This window comes from Balearica regulorum, chromosome 17, assembly GCF_011004875.1.
Source record: "Balearica regulorum gibbericeps isolate bBalReg1 chromosome 17, bBalReg1.pri, whole genome shotgun sequence".
Taxonomy (NCBI): domain Eukaryota; kingdom Metazoa; phylum Chordata; class Aves; order Gruiformes; family Gruidae; genus Balearica; species Balearica regulorum.
The window spans coordinates 13853110-13871799 of NC_046200.1; the positions used below are offsets into that span (position 1 = coordinate 13853110).

The 18690-nt window shown below is 45.9% G+C and overlaps 1 long non-coding RNA gene across 1 annotated transcript; it reads right to left on the reverse strand.

Annotated features, from left to right (window-relative positions):
- Positions 1 to 1250: 1250 nt before the first annotated feature.
- On the reverse strand, positions 1251 to 11838 carry LOC142604302 (uncharacterized). Its single transcript, XR_012838179.1, has 5 exons — positions 11760 to 11838; positions 10159 to 10271; positions 7163 to 8986; positions 3042 to 3172; positions 1251 to 1338 (listed from the first exon to the last, which is right to left on the reverse strand). It is a non-coding gene; the product is annotated as an uncharacterized LOC142604302 (long non-coding RNA).
- Between the last annotated feature and the right edge of the window lie 6852 nt (positions 11839 to 18690).

Consider the following 18690-nt stretch of genomic DNA (forward strand, 5'->3'; position numbering starts at 1 on the left):
TTTCTTATTCTTTTGGGAAAATGTGAACTACTACTTTTGCTCTATGTCCACCTCTGGTCACCAATGGGTTGCACCAAGCTGTCACCCCAAGCAGGGTGCTGGTTCACTGCATCCAAAATCTATGTCCATAGGGAAATGTAAGCAACCCCTTGCTGGTAGATTTGATTTAACCTGGCTCTAAAGTAACCCAACCATTTTCACTAATTATACTTCCCCGTCCCCAGATTTAAAGGGTTTCTATCCTTATGAGAAGACAAACGTAACTGTGGATATTCTCCCTCTCCATGTAAAGCCCATTACTTAGGTAAATTCAAAGGACCGTTGGGCTTTGATAGTCAACTTGCTTTTCACAGGATAAGGTGACAATACAAGGTCCACTCTGAGGCCACAAGTTTCACAACATCCAGACCCCCAAAAAAGCCTTAGATACCCAGCTCCCGCGGGATTCATGAATATCAGCCCTAACGCATCTCAGGTGGGGTGTCCAAAAGCCAGGGTCACTCTACACCTGTAACTGAGAGTTTGGATAACTGTCTAATTCTCTTGGAGCATTATCTGTCTTTGGCATCCCTGGATATGCCCTCTTTGTCCAGCCCATAGTTTTGTCCTCATGGAATTTCAATGCTTCAGACATTCTCCCAGGATTTCAGCTTGTTTGAGCAGTACCTGTGCTTGGACCTGCAGGAAGAGTCCAAGCAAAAAACTCACAAATAGTAAATCTGAGATGTGTGAGGTGCACTGAAGTTCCTGGGTGGGAAAACAGAAGTCCTCACCCTGCAATATGACTATGCAGGAGCAAAACCAAGGACAGCAGGACTTCTTTCATAAATACTATTGATCTTTAAAATGACCATTTCTCAGCCAACCTTCAGACTAGGTATTTCATCTATCACAGAAAATAGCGGCCAAAAAGGGTGTTTCTGTCCTGAATGGAGAAAAGCTGAGTTGCTGTCCTGATTCTGCCACCACCTCTTCTTAGACTCAGGGCAAACTTTACAATTTCCAGGCCTCCGCTCCCCATGTGCAAAAGGGACACGGCAGCTACAAGTCCCTCTCTCCCCCTCTCACCATTCACTACCTTGTTTATTCAAACGTTTCACAGAATGAACTAGCTAAGACCTAGCGCAACGACTTCATCTGGGGTCTTATAGGAGTGGCAAATAGGAACTAATAAGAGAGGAGCTGTTTGTCCCAACAAATTGAGAACAAAAGAAGAGATGCTGTAATTTGGATGAATACAGAATAACACTCACCTGCCGCGCCGAGGCCCATCTGACTTTAAGAGAGCTGCGCAGCACATGAACGATGCAGCTGGATTCTGGGTTGTGAAGCATAGCCCTGAGAAGAAGAGTTTTGCAGTGACTATTAGCAGCAGAATCTCGCTGGTTGTTACAAGCCCTGATCTCCTCTTAGACTTTTAAGGAAAAGCACATCTCTTAGAAATCTCCCTCTCTGTTCCCCTGCTGTAACTTTTCTTCTTGAGTTCCCAGGACTACTTAATAAGGCATAGCTTTCAAAGGAGCAGAAGCATGACCAGATGGTCTAGCAAAACAGAGCTTGTAAGAAAAGAAAACTTGGGATGCATATGTGTCCCCTCGAAACAACTCTAAATGTGGATTTTGAGGTGCACCGTGTAAGGAAAAGCCAAGGGCTTGGATTGCTTTCTAACTGGTATCTACCCAGTCACATATATGACACACATTTATCTTTTTCAGTGCTTGTTGTCTTTTCAAACCACACAACAGTGTGATTGTTCAGATGGCAACTTCACAGCAAAAGGCGATCGTCACATCCCTCAGCTGGAATTGGCTGCAGTTCAGATTTCAAAGCCCAGAGCAAGGTTTTTTCACTGAAGCTTTTCTTCTGGGAGCATGCTGACAAGCCGAACGGCTTACCCTCAAATGTGCCAGGCCGTAATAAAATCACCAGTCACCCAGGATCTTCTCCAGACCAGACAAAGGTACTGCAAGGGCAGGCAAAACAGATGCCCTGCAAATACCAGAAATCATGTGGTGTTTACTAGGACTCTCAGCCTTGTTCCTGCCACTCGGCTGGACCGGCTCCAGGCGTTCAGGGTTCACACTGGACTGACTCCAGATTAAATGACAATGTAATAATTTATGTGCGCCTCCATGCTTTGGTTTTAAAACCTACAATTAGAAGGATACAGGGACACAGTAATTTCCTTGCTGAATCAGACCTGTGGGCCCGTTAACACAGGATCCTATTCATTACGCTGGTGAGTGGAAAGTTGACAACATAGCTCTCTCTGCTCTGGTATTTGGGAAATTGTTGCTTTAAGAAGGATGACAAAGGAAACCTGAATAGTCAGGAGTAAAGGAAAAGAAAACCTTGCTGAGAGAAACAGGGAGCTCCTTCTGCAATACTACTTCTAGAATATTTGCAAACCATGCACGGCTCAGCCTGCGCAACAGCACTGTTGGGATGAGGAAAAGAATGGGAGTTCCATTTGGTACATAATTTCATCCTTTCATTAATTACTTATTTTTGCTTTGGAAAAGAACCCCAAAAATCTCAAAATTCCCTCCACAATTTCATTTTGGACCCACTGAAGTATGTTGGAAATATCTTACACATTACTAAACACTACTAGAAAAAAAGCAAAAAAGCAAAAAGTCACTTGGGAAGAAAAAGAACACCTAAATAAAACCTATGGCTTCAACTCAGTCAGTCTCTCCCCTCTGTTATTCCACTGAAGACAAAAAAAAGAACCAAATCATTGTGATTCCCTCAACCATTTCAGTTTTGCCAAAATGACATTTTCCCATGGGAATCAGACTATCAAAGTATTTGTTTCATAGACCAATTCTATGGACAACAGTTCCTAGAAAGTATCTATGTGAGCTGTGCTAACTTTATTTTTATAGTGTCTTGTTTAGCTGTTTTCTCTTAAAAAGTCATTAAACTGAAAGTAAACGTATCCTTAGCTCATCAGCACAAAGATGACAAAACACAACAGATATTTATCTTGTCTAGATACCATTTAAAGGTCTATAAACGTGAACAGAAATGATTCTTACCGGCTCAGGAGAATCCTTTTTTTGGGAAGATTTTCAGTGCTAACAGCTTTTGCTGTTGAAAACACTGTGCAGAAGCACTTTCTCAAGGCACCGTGATAACCCGGCTGCCAATGCCAACCGGTCTGAGGAATCTGAAAAGAGAACGAACAAATGTGTAAGTGTTTCTGCTAGACGGTGAGCTCTGGGACAGTCTGCAAAGCGGTGCTGTGCCGCTGGCCCTGCCTTTAGCAGGAGCTTCTCCACAAAATGTTTCCTCCACACCTATTTCCTACCAGTGGCAAGCTATTCCTGGCCTCCAGCAGCAGGGAATTGCTTCCTCCCTCCTGTCCCTGCACTGGCACAGCTTCTTGGCCAGCAAGCAGAGGTGTGAACCTATCTTCTGTCTCTCTCCACCCTCTTCCCACCCAGAAGCTCTTTATGAGCATTCCCACCTGCTCCTCCATGCTCAGATACAAGACTGAGATAATACGGGTAGGAGTATCCTTGTTATTCCAACTCCCCCGAATAGGTGCTTTGCTTGACTCAGGCTGGTTGGTCCTGGGGTACAGGGAGATATTAACACATGTAATTCCCACCTCACCCAGTACATTGATTTTTAAATTTTCCCAGTCTTTTCAATCCTCTTCAAACATTCAGGATTGGTCCCTGAGATACTGCCAGCTGTTTACCTGAATCAACTCAGCCGGTCCGTTCCTATGAACTACCTCGGCACAGTGAGTCCAACTGAACGGCACGTTCCTCTGCCGGCCGAAATGGCTTTCAGACACGACTGAAGGTTAGAAAGGTCCTTATCTCCATACTTCATAGAGCCTCCTCCCAGTTGACAGCTTGGTGTGTCCCCCTGGATGATGTGAAAATCTTACTCTCAACAGTTTTAAGCCTTTTCATCTTCATGAAAGCCAGGTCACAGAACATCCCATGCTGTACGTCTTGAGGAACGCCACAAACCCCGAGCCATTGCCATGTCGGGCCTCAGTACCTCTAATCTTGCAGCATTTATGAGCTCATATTTGCTTTGAAGGGACACAATTTACTTTAAAATCTTGTATTAAAATCACAAATGTCACTACCTGCACCTGCACTTTATGTTTGGTAAAAGAGGAATAAAATCCACAACCTGCTAATTTTTCTCCCACCAGTCCAACTTTTAAGTCATTTGCATTTATGTCCTCTCCAGTAACAAAAGCAGATGAGGGAATTTCCGGCCAGTTTTGCTCTCTGGGCAGCGCTGCACATGCCAGTACCACAAACGTTATATTGCAAACATCGCGGGGCAGTATTTTAATCTAAATAAAGATAGCGCCTAATCCGGTGTCTTTAAAATAAATGCACGTATCCATTTCTTCTAGTAACGTTTTGTAATGCTGTTAAAAATGCAGGACATAAGCTCATTGATGACTTAAGAAACTTACATTAAGAAAATTCTTATATTTAAGAAAGTCAAAAGATCAAAAGCAGAACGAGAAGGATTTATTTCTACACACTATAACTGCATCTTTTTTTATCTGCTTATGTGTCAAGTATTTCTGAAAGTGCTTTTCATCACCGTGTTACCTGAGGGCCTGATCTCCATCCATAGCGCTGAACACCCTTGAGGTGCCAAGGGCCCTCACAACTTCACTGGTGACACTGGGAGCCAAGAGAGCTCATCAGCCCTGAACAGCCCTGGCCACAGCGTCATGCGTACTGTCAGGAGCTATCACCAAATGTATCTCTGCATTTTTTCCAGTAAGTCAAGACACAGAGAAAGAGGTAACATATCCTGAACTCAAGACATTCCTGAATTGAAGAATTCACATGGCACACTGAAGGAATGTGCCACAGATCAGGCTTACCAGATTTCAAACAAGAAATAGGTCTGTCACCAAGGTAATATTTCCACTAACTCAAAAAGAACTAAAAAAAAAAAGCTCTTTTTCTTCCCCAGCTTTGTTATCAGTGTATTCCAGCAAAGGTAGAATAAAGACAAGAATTGTTTCTATAGCCCTATTTTGAGATGTGGGAAAGCAAGCATCTATCCCTCCTTTTCTGGACCTGCCACCCATGCAAGACGTGCAGATACTCAAGCCTTGCTCTTGTCCGTTAGAAGAGGAAGATCTTCCTTTGGAGTGAGTTCCCTCCTTCCCATTTGATCAATACTTGTACAGAGACAGGAGGGTTGATTTAGTTTATGGTGATGCTTCACATTTCGTTCCCCATCCCTCATCCACCAAAGTGACAACAAGCAAATACATCCCAAGTGATGGGGGAAAAGATGATGAATGTAAAGGGAATCTATTGGAATTCTTCTGCATTACGAAGTAAGGGAGAAATGTTTCCAGTATCATTAAATTTCTCATTTGTTTGGATCATAACAATCGCATCAGAGAAAACAACAACAATAAAAAATCAACACAAAATCAAACAGGAAGGGAGGAAGGAAAGACCGGTAAAATTAACACTACCTAAGAATTAAGACTACCCAAGATGTCAAGTTTGACATCTTCCTTTTCTTTCCTTTTGAAGAGAAGGTTAAGGCAAGTAATGAAATTTTATACACAGTGCAGAGACAGACAGGGAAGGGAAATAAAAAAAAAAAATCAAAGGAAAGAAAAAAAATCACAGGGCCTATGGGATGATGATAGAAAAAAACCCAAACCAACATAAAAAGGGTATTGCCCCCCAGTTGTCAGAGACATGAAGGCACCTGGTACAACCTTCATCGATAAAAGCTCAGATCCGTATCATTAGGAGACAGCTCCCCAGGTCTGAGGCCTAATTTATGATTTTCAGATTGCCAGCTGTGACATAATTCACTGGGCAGCAAGACTGAGGTCAATATACGTTTAAGTAAAAAGGTTTTTCGTAAGCCTGTGGGGTCAATCAGGAAAAGCTGTCGTTATTGGATGGGAGGGAAGACGGGGAGAACGGATGGGCTGGCTGGGGGAGGAGAAGTGACCAAGCAGTCAATTCCCGTTAAGTAACTAAGACCATTTTATTGCTAAACAGCAGTCTAGCAACAAAGCACATCCTGGAGCATCTGAGCCAAAGGATCTATCCCTTTGGAAAGAAACACTGCACCAGCTCTCCCGTCCCTTCTTCCCCAGTATCCTCCACGTAACCTTCTCCCAAACTCAGCTAGGACCCAGATTCAAACCCTTCACTCAGAAAGGGAAGATACACAACTGAAAAGACTACTAAACCACCGGAACAGGGTTCAGTTCAAGCAATCTAAGGGCCCTGTGTACAAGAAAAGCATGATACAGGCCCTGAATCATGGCTCCAGCACCCTGTCTGTCCTGAAAGGTAAGGTCTCCCAGAAAATGAAGCTCCCAGATTTATTTATACCTACCTTGTGGCTGCTATGATGTCATTTACTAAAAGACAAAAGCCTTCTACTTAGTAACCATCTATGCATTTGTATTTGAGCTGTAAGATTCCTTGTGGACCACTCTAGGGAAAAAAATCATGGTATCTAAACCAACTGACGCAGACTAGCTTGTGTCCGCCCCTCGAAGGGTAACGCTCTCTGGTCTGGACACGGTTAGTGAAATGTTCCCTAGCCAAGTCTGAAACCTGCAGCGCACAGATCTGACCCAAGCCAGGCCTATATATAAGAGAAGACAACTGGTCTCAGCAATCAGGCCCAGAAGACTCTAACAGCTCACGTTCCAGTTGCCAAGATGAGATCTTGGTTATTAAAGCCAGACTTAGGACACCGAACTGGAGTCCCTGCTCTCCTCTCTGCAACACCCCAAAGCAGCTGAACCCTTTGCTTAACCTGAAAAACTTCAACAGCAATAGGGCATGGAATACGGAGGAAAAAGAAGTGCCCTGTTTGAGAAAGGATGGTAGGAGAGGCTGACAAGGCTGAGTAGGTAATTTCGATAGCTTTTACTACTTGTATGGAAATACAGAACGGTGAGAAGAGTTGCGAAACAAAGATAATCCAGCCCAAAGTGTTCACGGCATGACTATAAACAGAGAAAGTAAGTACAGAAATTACTCCCCTTGTAGACTGCCTACAGACAGACCGGGCAGCTGGAGTACCGGCTCTTGGTAAGATCTAGCTGGCTGCCTGCACAAAAAGGCCTGGGAAGCTGCTCTCCAGCCAAGCAGGCTTGGGAAGCCGTGTTACTCACCAAGATTGTACCAGGGCTGTTCCAGAGAGCGTGGATGTGGCCATCCAGTCCAGCTTGGTTTGGCACAAGAAGGTGGCTGCATAAACAGTGGTCAGAACGGGATCCAAAAACAAGACCATTGCTGCCGCAAGTGAAGATGGCACAACACAAAAAGAGACGGGCTGCCACGGGCAACTAACTGAGACCGGGCATAACAGAGTTTGCTTTCTAGGTCCAGGCCACGACTGCTGACAGGGCTGGTGCGGCTTAGGAAGGCACTAAAGAAGTAGTCCAGGTTTCACCTGTGAGCAGAAATGTGTATTATGACTTTCCAATTCTAATGCAAGACCTCACTCTGACTCACCACATAAGCTGGTTACTGCTTATACTGTTTTAAATCTACTTTCCCTCCAGCAAACTTCTCTATGTTGGCATATACTTTTTTTTTTCCTTCTTTGGCTGCTTGAATCCATCTCTTTACAGTACAGAACTGACCATTTTTTTCCATACTTCGAGGGTTCTCTGCTGCGCGTAGGACTTTGGGATGCCAAGAGCCTCCTCCAGAAAACCCCTTGCTGCTCACATTCTTGGAGCCTTCTGCAGCTGTTTCCTGGGGCGCTTCCATTTCTGTTCCAGGTAGCTGAGTAATGTCCGTAACAAATTAATGTGGAAGCAACACTTTTATAAAAGCGTTAGGCATATTAAAGAAAAATATCATAGCACATCCATTTCAGACGTACGCTCTCTTGAGAAACAGGTATGGGCTGTCAGTTCAGGCCTCTGCTTTGAATAACTGAAATGTAAAGGAGCGTACAGGGGCTGGGAGCATTTCCTCTCAGCGTGGGACTTGGGAACCCAGCTCTTGCACATCTGTGACTCTTAGGTATACCTACCATCTCTGGGCTGAGCGCTGCCATTACACAGCATTTAGGCCGGACTTCAAGAACCTCGGCTGTAAGGTGCACACAAGATTCAAATATTTTCCTCATTATTATTGCAGAGGCCGTAAGTGGCAAAAGCAGCTCATGTTTTTTCCTGGTTTCTAACTTGCGGGAAAGCTCGTTATCAGCGGGGCATCCTTGAAACAGCAACCAAGAGCATTAACTTTTAATATTTAATGTATTCCTCAGGCTCTGGGAGAGCAATGTGAGAAATATCCCGTAAAAATCTATTAGTGTTAATAAAATACCACCCAACAGGTTGTCCATTATCAGCAATTAAAGTTTTCAAAGCAGGTCAGATAACTCCCTGGAATGATTTGTGTGGCCTTTACATCCGTTCTTCTCCTTCTTCCATTTTTTTTCTTTATTAAACTTTCTCAACTCTTTTTTTTTTTTTTTCTTCCCTCCCACAGCACAGTCTGAGCCCTAACCAGTGAATTATAGCACTAATGAGGTGTTTATACTCTCTGCCCATCAATCACAGATGTGTGTGAGTGAAAGCGCCAGCCGATAGTCGGGAAGTGCTGCAGCCTTTGCTGCAGCCAAAGGAATATTAGACTGCAGCTAGATAAATCCCCGGCTCTTTTCTTTTGTTGCTCTTAGCCACGGGGGCAGGAGCAAATACACTTCATCTGATTTTCTACCCAGCATAAAAACGGGGACATCCTTGTAGCTCACGTATGTAACCTCTGTCCCTCTCACTTGTTTCACTTTACCTCTTAACCACAGCAATGGAAAGTGATTGCCCTAACTAAAGGAGCGGCTAACAAATAAGGGTGCCATCAAATAAGGCAATAGCTGCCCCCCAGTCCTCCCGCTTCAGTGCTTTTTTCATCTTTTCCTTCTCAGTGTCTGGTCATGAGTGCCCAGAACACAGATCTGCTAACATGCTGGTGGTGGCACCCTGAAAGACCAACACCAAGACCATAATTAGAAATTAGCTAATTTAAGACTTGTTTCATTTAGAGAAAAAAACCCAACACAATACAAAAACCAGACTTGAATTTTTAATAGTGAGGCTTTGGCTTTCTCACTGGTAATGAAGTCATTTTAAAGAAAATTAGAATGAAATCTAAATTAATAAATACCCACGTTTATGGAGAACTCAAATACCTTGATGCCTACACAAACAGAGAAATTAAACGAGGTCTCTGTGGCCTCAGTTTAGCATAAACTGGCAGAGATTGGGACAAATTCAGACACGATGCTCCCAAACAACTCCTCAAGATATCTCTACTGGAGCCTCAGAGTTCCAAGGAAGAAGACAAAGAGCTTGTGGCTGGTGTCCCTAGCAGCCTTGCTCAAGAGCAGGAAGTCTCCTAAGTGATCTTTAGGACAGGGAGTTAGGGGCAAAGAGAAAAAGCTAAAGGGACTCAGCCAGGGCTGGAGGGACTAAAATCAGTTCTTCCAAAGCAGCTGCTTCTGCTCTAGTTTGAGAGCAGGATGGGGTATCCCACGTGCTCACAAGAACGGAGGAACAGGAGGCACACGCTTGTGTGCTCATCGTGTTAGAGGAGCCCAAAGCTGTGCGTGCAACGCTGGCAGCCTCCTGCCCAAGGAGCTGTGGTTTTAACCTTACCTCAGCACACAGTAGGGTGGAGCAAGCAGTTCTTCCGCATCCTGTTGAACGATTAGTATGTAGGGGTTTTATATTAGTCTTAAAGAAATCTATGCTTTCACTTGAATGTGGTTGATCTCTGGGGTGTTTTTTGGAGCAGTATCCCCACAGCCCCTTGGTTTTTACAACAGCAGCTACCAGCCATCCCATCTTCCCGCCATTCCCACCATCTTTATCTCTTCTCCTCCTCACAGGATCCTGCTCTATCTCCTTCTCTTTTCTGGTTTATGCTCCATTCCTGTAAGCAAAGCTGCTCTTGGATCCTGCTCCCTCCCCACACCCTCAGGTGAAAGGCAGCTCTCACTGTAGATGCTCACCCCGTGCCGCATCGCTCTTGGGGACAAAGGCAGCCTTGGGGCTGCCAGTTCATTTCATCTGGGACAGAGGATTTCTTGTCTTTCCCCAGGTTCGTGCCTAGGGCAGAGATTTTTAACTCTTACCAATCTGTAACCCCCTACCATTTTTCTAAGGAAGCTACAGGTCCTTGTGCAGCCAGTTCACATCTGCTGACAGAAGTCATGCTCTCCTTAGTTGCTTTTCCTCCCAGTTATCCATGGATCCCCTCAGCCTGCTGGTAGAAAAAATAGATGAAATTTTCCCGTGGAAATAAAAGCCTTTTGTCAGCCCAACTCCTGGGTCAGATCCCCACGAGAACCTGCCACAAGCTGTGGAGGGAGACCTCCACTGCAGATGGGGATGGCTCGGCGTCCGGCAACATTGATAAGCACATCGATAAGCAACATCTGCATCACCCTGTGGCCACGCTGCTTTCAGTACTCAAGAAAATACATCTGAAGGTAGCTCGGGTGCCTCACCCTCCCGCTCTGTCCGCTGGATAGACATCTGAATTTCTTGGTAGGGAGGAGGGATGAGAAGGGGAGAGGGAGACAAACAGACACTGGGGTTTGTGGTAAGCAGCGGGGAGGGGGGACTTGGCAGCTCTTTGCAGCAGAGCAGGAAGTCATAATACTTGGAGCCAGTTGACTAACCTCACTGGTGACCTTCCATCGTAGGCGCCAGTACTCTCACACAGGGGAAAAAAACAGAAGGAGAGAAAGAAACAGAAGCTGAGAGAAACCGGCGCAAACAATCACTGCAACATAGGCACGAAAGGGACACCACGGTCCTGTCATTTGATAATGATCTCTGTAAACCTGGGGACAGCAGATTCACTTCCCTGATGCACGTCATAGATTTGATTTCTGTTCTTAAGGGTTAAGTTTCTATTTAGGTACCAAAACAAGTGGTTGGATTTTCTCAAGAGCTTGGCATGTTGAGAAAATGTGGCTTTGAGTATCCCAAGGGCTGTATGTAAACCATGGGGTAGGTGTGTTCTGCAGTCTCAGTCCTGAATCATGCAGGCTGGTGACACGACCAGAGCGTGCTACAGCTCCCTGACTCACATGCCCAGGATTCCTTCCTACGGAAACCAGAGCGTGGGAGGGGAGAGGAGAAAACAGAAATGGTGCACAGTCACATCTCACGTCTGGGACGAGAGGAGACGGTCCTCGACACAAGAGTTGGGAAACACTGAATATCCCACAGTTTAGCTAAAGCCCCAGGGAGCTACTGGGTGAGAAGTTTCCCTAAGAACTCAAGTTCTCATAAATCTCGTCCTCTTCTGACATCCCAGGCAGCAACAGGACAGAGAGAACAGGGATGTCCTACTTCACCATGTCCATGAATGAGGTGATCTCTTCACATACACTTCACGTACTCTTTTTGTTGCTAGAACTTAGCACTCAAAATGTAATTTGTCACTGAAATATTTAAAATACCTCTCCTACCCCCGTCGTCCTGTGCACAAGTTATTATTTATTATTAAATTTATACAAAGACTTTAGCAGAGCTTAGCAAATCGTTTCCTTCCATCACAGAAATGGAGCCATCTCGAAGGAGGAATAAAGTAACCACTTAACAACACAACAACTTCTACAGTGGAAAAATACACACAAGTGCTGATGATGCCCATGAACGTTCTGAGACACTGTGCACAAGCACGTGCAAGAGAGACAGCCACCGGCTCTTCTGGTGAACCCTACTGCCCCCAGCTACCCACCTCACCTCTCTGCCAGAGCACTCTACCTTGTAGCAGGGTCAGCAGAGAAGAACGTGCCTCCATGCACACTACAGAGCCTGGGAAAGAGGGGGGAGAGCGTGGGCAGCACAGTGGTTTATGGGTAGGAATTCCATGTTTAGGACAATACTAGGAGTCAGCTGAAAATCATTAAGTTTGGTCACTTGAGTGCTTTTGAAATCCATGCCCCAGACATGAGTCTGAGGCAGCCCTGCTGCAGAATGACTCATGTGGTGAGCATGCAAGGATCATACATGCAGAAGGACCCACACAACAGAACCAGCTGTGTAAGGTGTAAACCAAAAAAAAAATTTCTAATTAAGGACACCCTTAAATATGTCACATGTGACACTGGCACTGTTACATTCCACATCATTTCTCCTTGCACTGTAGCCAGGATACAAAGTCAACAAAGGCTTTTTGGGCGATGCCCAAGAATCCCTATGCTGGGCTTAGTCCAGCAAAGCTAGGGAGAAAGGACCAGATCACAGCCAAAGGTTGTATTGCCACAACAGTGGATAAGCATGGAGCCAGCCTGGGCAAGCTAGAGTGAAAGACATTGATTTTTATTCTGCCAGTATAGCCTCTGTGAGACCTGCTGAATTTCCTCTGCCTGCTGGATTAGACTACATATGGAAATAAAAGCCAGAATGGGAGCAGGGAGAAGAGAACGAGGGGGAAATCACGCCCCATAATTTTAAGCCTCTAAAAGGTAGGGATTGAGTCCAAGCTAATTGTTTAAGTTCACTTTATATTCAATGGAGAAAGAAACTCCTTGCCAGAATGGAATTTCTCTCATCTTAAATTAGGTGGGATACATGTTCCTCCTTACCTTTCTCTGTTAACAAGAAAGGAAACCTAGACAATCCATTTAGTCTGGACACTTTGCTTAAGAAGGCTAAAATTAGGTGAGATGAGTCCTACCCTAAATGTCCTATCCAGGCCAGCGCGACTCGGGAGCAACAGAGCCAGGAGTGCGGGTTCAATTCCTCCTGCCCTGACACACCGTCTTCTGTTTCCACCACCTTTACCCATGTTGGTCATCACCCAACCCCTTGAGAAATCAAGGCAACTCCTGGCATGAGGATGCCAGAAAGTGGCAAATTCTAACTTACAGGAATAAAGGCAGGAATTTTGGGCGCAGAGGGATGAGAGGTGGTTGCCATCACAGTTACTTCAAACAGCTCATGCCAGTTGCATGAGATGGGGCAATTTCTCTTTAAACTATTTGCCGTATTTCTGAGCTGGATGAATTAGTGGGCCCTGGCATTTCTCCCAGGGCTGTGGAGCTTTCTTCCCAGCTTCCTCTCACTAATGGGCACGAGAGCTTCAGCCCACTAACCGTTTCTCTCCTTCACCTTCGTTTGCTCTCTGCTCCCCCAGCACACGCAGACCTGTGTTGAGCAGAGCTCAGCCATTCTGTGATGGAAAACGAAGGCAGCTGCCAACACGCAGGGCTGCCGTCAATTCCTGAGTGCAAAGGAGGTGCAATTCACCTCCTCCGTGCCAGGTTACACCAGCTCTGCTATCCATGACATCCCTGGCCTCGCTCAACAGCTTCAAGCAAACTGCACAGGCTTGCACTGATACAATTAGTCTGCCTCAGTCCTGCAAAAGAAGCCATGAAAAACTACACTGAATCCTGCCTCTTCCAAATACTCACAGTTTCTTTCTTCCTTCCTTCATTTTTTTTTTCTGTAATTATTTTCCCCCCTTCTTTTTTCCCCTCTTCCCCCATTAACAGGGGAAAAACACAAGAAAGGAAAACACAGGCAGCCAAAAGCTCATTAACATACTTGACCTTTCCGAAGAAAATTAATTCCAAATTCGCACATACCGGCTGTGTTGCTTGGTTTTGTCAAAACGGTGGCATCATTAGAGAGGAGAAGAGATGGCTCAAGGGGACGGGGTGTCTGCCACCTCAATGGAACTTGCACCGAGTTACTGAGTGCTGGCACAAATAAAGCAATGACATGGGCCATTCTGTCAGCTTTTCACATGAAATTAATCTTCGTTTCGTTGGCTGTGTAAATTTTTATCACCATGGAGTGGGGGGTGATGAATATACCAAAGCATCCTGACAGCTATGGCCTGAAAACTCGAGATTGTCTCAGCATCTTAACCGCAGTGGTGCTGGAACAATTCTCCTTTCCTAATGTTCTCCCCGCGTGTGCGCACGCGTGCGTGTGCGCGCGCGGGTGTGCGTTTCTGTCTGTACGTGTAAGCGATTCGCTGATGCTCTCTTTCGACTCGAATGTGCTGCGGCCTGGGAAATGCTTGGGGTTTGGATTTCCTGGCTTGAGGGCAATGGCAAACAAATTACTGCTTCTCCTTCACTCTCCGAGTCCCAATCCAAAAGCCAGTTCGGATCCCGGCATGCTTTGCTGGGGCTGGCAGGATTTCCTAACTGATGATCAAAAAGAGCAGCGCTGCCTTCTCCTGTGGCTCCGTAGCTTGTTGCTGCTGTTGTTTTTAAGGTGTATGTCATGTTGCAGTCCAGGTAGGGACGTGACATTGTTTGCTGCTAGCAAGGATGTGAGAATAACACACACCTCCGCAGCGCCGCATGCACGTCCCCTCCTCCCCAGACAGCTCGGAAACGAACGCACGCGCGTTCGCCAACAGATGCACTGACACAAACACACACTCAGACTCGGCCCTCCCAGCTCTACACCCACGCCAACACGCAGGATAAGCGTAAAACCACCCTCGCTGCGCGCTGAGGTCCACACAGCGACATGTGAACCTGCAGACAGCCCCGGAATTACTCGTGCCCTACACTGCATCCGAGACAGATGACAGACTAAATCCTTCAGCTCCCTATAGAGCAGCAATACAAATTTCATAAAGCCGCTCGTCTCTAAAGCACTCTGATTGATAATGGCCAGAAACAAAATCACGGAGTGTTGGCCGAGATGAGTGACCAGGCCTCTGGCCACGATCACACAGGCTGCGCTTGGCACCACTTGCTAGTCAAGGGCATCAACTGCTCTTTTCAGAGCAAGAGGGACCTGGGCCAAACACCCTCATCCCCCCGCACCCAAGCTGTCAGTCAGAGGCGATACGCTCAGTAGAAATTGTGTGCCTTACACTTCTGGCTTCACCAGGAAAATCAGGATTTGGCCCCTGAATGTGACACTTCCCAAATCAGCCAGTGCTTGTTCTGTCCTAAAATGCACACTTGTGAAAGTCTGGACAAACCGTGCGATGCTAGAGGCGTACCGTGACATACATGAACACGGTCTGCATCCCTGTCCGTGAACATCTCCGAAGGACTGGCGGAGTGGAAGGATGAGAAATCCCTCTTCAAATGTACACGATGTCCTCATACACATAGCCGCTGAGGGTGCACACATGAACACACAACGGAGATGGATGTTCACATTTGTGTGTATTTGAAATTAGCTCACAAATAATTGTTACTAAAATCTTAAAAGTAAACATATGTGGAAACATATAACAGAGGTCAACTGCTATTTTTTTTCAGATATTAGCAATCTTAAGCCATTGATCAAATTCTGCTCTTGAGCAAATCTATAATTAGTACCAGAGCCCAGCCTCCCTGACACTGAGCCACAGGTAGCTAAAATCCAGATGTATATAAATATATACCCACACGCGTTCATGTCTGAAAGCTTTCGCAGGTCACCGTTCCATGAACCTCTGGTTAACCACCAGTATCACATGTACTTCTACACACCAGCGGCCCTTGCACTGTGCGGAGTGAAAAAATCAAAGCCATTTCAGGCTGCTGTGCTTACCTCCTACACGGCACCTTCCTGTCGTTCCTGCTTTTTTGGGACAGATGAGAGTCTTAAACCTTCGGCTCCTTCAGCAGCAGTGCAGAGTTCCTGGAGAAGTCATCTCCCAAGCAGGCTGACTTACGGGCAAGGAGAAAAAAAAAAATACAAATAGCTGACTAAGAGGAGTGGCCAGGTCTTCAGCCACTGTCATGATCCCCATCTAAAAACTACGAACTAAATGAGAAAGAATCCCTCTAATAAACACTGCACCAAAAATGACACTCTGCTCCAGATTCTCTCCTGGTTTGAAACTGAGCCGACGGTGACAGCCACAAAGTCACCTCACTTAATGCCCACCTCGCGAGTGTTCTGATTTTACCACACTTAGTGTTAAGTGAAGTCACTGTCAGAAACAGAACAGAACCTGATGCCGGGTGAATTTTTTTAGCTTACTGTTTTAGCCACCAGAATATTCTATTACCCAGATTTGAGTTATCCCACAGCATTTGCAGAATTTGGCAAATGCTTTTGACAGCAAAAAATATGAAAAGGCTGAAAAAGTCGAAGTTTCCTTTAGATTTTTTCTTAAAATGAAACCTTGCAGTTGTTTCTTTCATTTCCCATTCACCTGAGTGACTCTGCTCAGGATTCCTCTCTCTTTGAAGTTGAAAAGTGTGTAAACAGGGATTCTTCCCCCCCTTTCCCTTCAGTGCATGCCTCGCGAGATAATAGGTAGGTAGGAGTCTCTACAGAGTCTGAAGTTCTTCCACACATTAAGTGCTGCAAGGTTTTAAATCTGTGATTTGTAGATGATGTGGATGAATCAAACAGAACAACCTCTAAGTGCACAGCTATTACCTACACTGGGGACCATGTTACGGCAGGAGCACGGGCACTAATAAAAGCACTGAGAGCATCGTTCGGCCTCGGGCGGATCATCAGAGACTGTGGATGTCTATCTCATATTCCTTCTGAAAGACGGGATTTGGACGGGATGGTTATGGTTGTGACCGGGATGGATACTGGCCACTAGAAAAGGAGGGAATTTCAAATGACTGAATCCCTCCAAATACAGGGAAAGTAAAAGTGGATCTTTTTCATTGGGTCTTCAAGGCCAGAAAGAAGAGCAAAGAAGACCATGATCATAGAATTACAAACGAGATGGAAGAGGTCTGGTAGGTCATCTTATCCACCCTGTTCTCCCAAGGCTGGATCAACCACTGTGATCTCCTGAAGAGGGTCATAGAACTGTTAAAGAGATCTTGGATCCACTAACTTTTAGCCCAGACTGGTAAGAACCAAAGCTCGATGTTTGGTTTTCTTATTTACTATTTTGTTATCAGTCCAGTTCCAGCCAAGAGCATATGGACACCCAGCAGACAGGTACCTGGCAGCAACGAAAGCTAACAGCACGCCGTGCTGTACCAACAGGATCACGGCCAGTAGATCAAGGGAAATGATTATGCCTTGGTTAAGTTGTTGGACCTCTTTGGGTCTGCATCCAGTTGTGGGCCCACAAGTACAAGGAAGATACTGATAAACTTGAACAAATCCAACAGTGAGCCACCAAGATGGTCAGGAGGCTGAAGCACAGGACCTGTGAGGAGAAGCTGAGGGAAGTGAGTTTGTCCACCCTGTAGAAGGTTTAAGGAGCATCTAATAACAGCCTTCTTGAGAACATCGGAGGCCTTGGGAGACAGACTCAGGCTCTTTGCTCCGGTGCGTGGCAGGGGAGCAAAAGACATAAATTAAAGGTCAAAAGAAGGTCAAAATTGAAGGAGTGAAGGTTCTGCCCGGATAATGCTATCGCATCTCCGACCCAGGAGGTTTTAAACATCTGACTGGACAAAGCCCTGAGCAACCTTTTCTGAATTCAGGGCTGAGCCTGCTTGGACCAGGAGGTTGGATCAAACCTTAAGAGGTCTCTTCAGACCTGTTTGAGTCACCTCTCACTCCAAATTCCACAACATCTTTGCGGGGTGTGTAAATGTGCCTGTAACCATGCATGCACGTCAGTGAGAAAGAGGGGGCATGCGTACCGCGGGCATTAACGTGCACGACAACGTGTGCACGTACGAAAGAGCAGGCTGGAGTCTGCGTGAGTGTGATTGCATGTGCTCCAACAGGAGAACTTCTGCCTCTCTGTACGCACGTGCACAACACAGGAAAAGTATTTGTGCACGTGTAAGCAGGTGTATGTATCTGTGTACTTACACATCGGTGAAACTGCTGCATGAGGGAACGTGTATGCGCACACACGTGAGCTCAGGAGAGGGAGAGTGCGTTTCCAGCTGCACGGAGTTCACAGAAAAGATCTCTGAGAAAAGCTGCGCTAACAGAGCATCCCTCTCCCTCTCGCCATCTCGCCAGCCCTTTGTGGCTTGTTGAAGTAATGTAGTTTTTGAGGGGGGAAGTCTTATATCTCGAGACAAACCACATACCTCCAGGGTGTGCATCCAGCCTGGAAGAGAGTGGAAGTGAGATGAGAGAACAGTCCGAGTCTCTCTGAGGTGTCATTGCGCGCACACGGAATGCAGTGACTCGGTCCCATCGGAAGCGATGGGGTGAGAAGAGAGAGCGAGCTTCCTTGGGAGGGCTTCAGAAATAGAAATAGGACAATCCAAACGCGCTTCCACTTGAAGTCAATCCCCACGTACATTCCCAAAGCGTCAGGGATCCTATCCAATCATATCCTCTGATATGATCATAGTTGGAAAAGGTGTTCAAAACCATACACACAGAGAAATGTGAGGTGCGGGGTGAAAGCGTGGTGTCAGAATACACATGTAAAATAACCTGTTTGGCACCGAGTGCTTTTAGCCTAAATATTCACCCAAGGAGGTTCTGGTTAGTCTCTGATGCTTTAATAACCCTCTTGCCAACCCGGGTAGGAGCAGAGAAGCAGCACTCCCAAATTCCACAGAGATGAATCACTGGGTAACCCGGGGGACCCTGGTCATGCTGAGGTGAAGGAGAATTGAAACAGATTGCCAAAGAGCAGAAAGGCGCGCTGGGCGGGGGGAGGCAGAAGCAGAGGGGATTGCAGTGCGTTCAACAGCACGCATCCTGACTGCAGTCTGCAACGCGCGGTAACATGAGAGGGCAAAATCCCACCCGAAACCTCCAGCTCCAGACACCCTCTTTGTCAGAGGGATTTGAAGTTCAGCTCT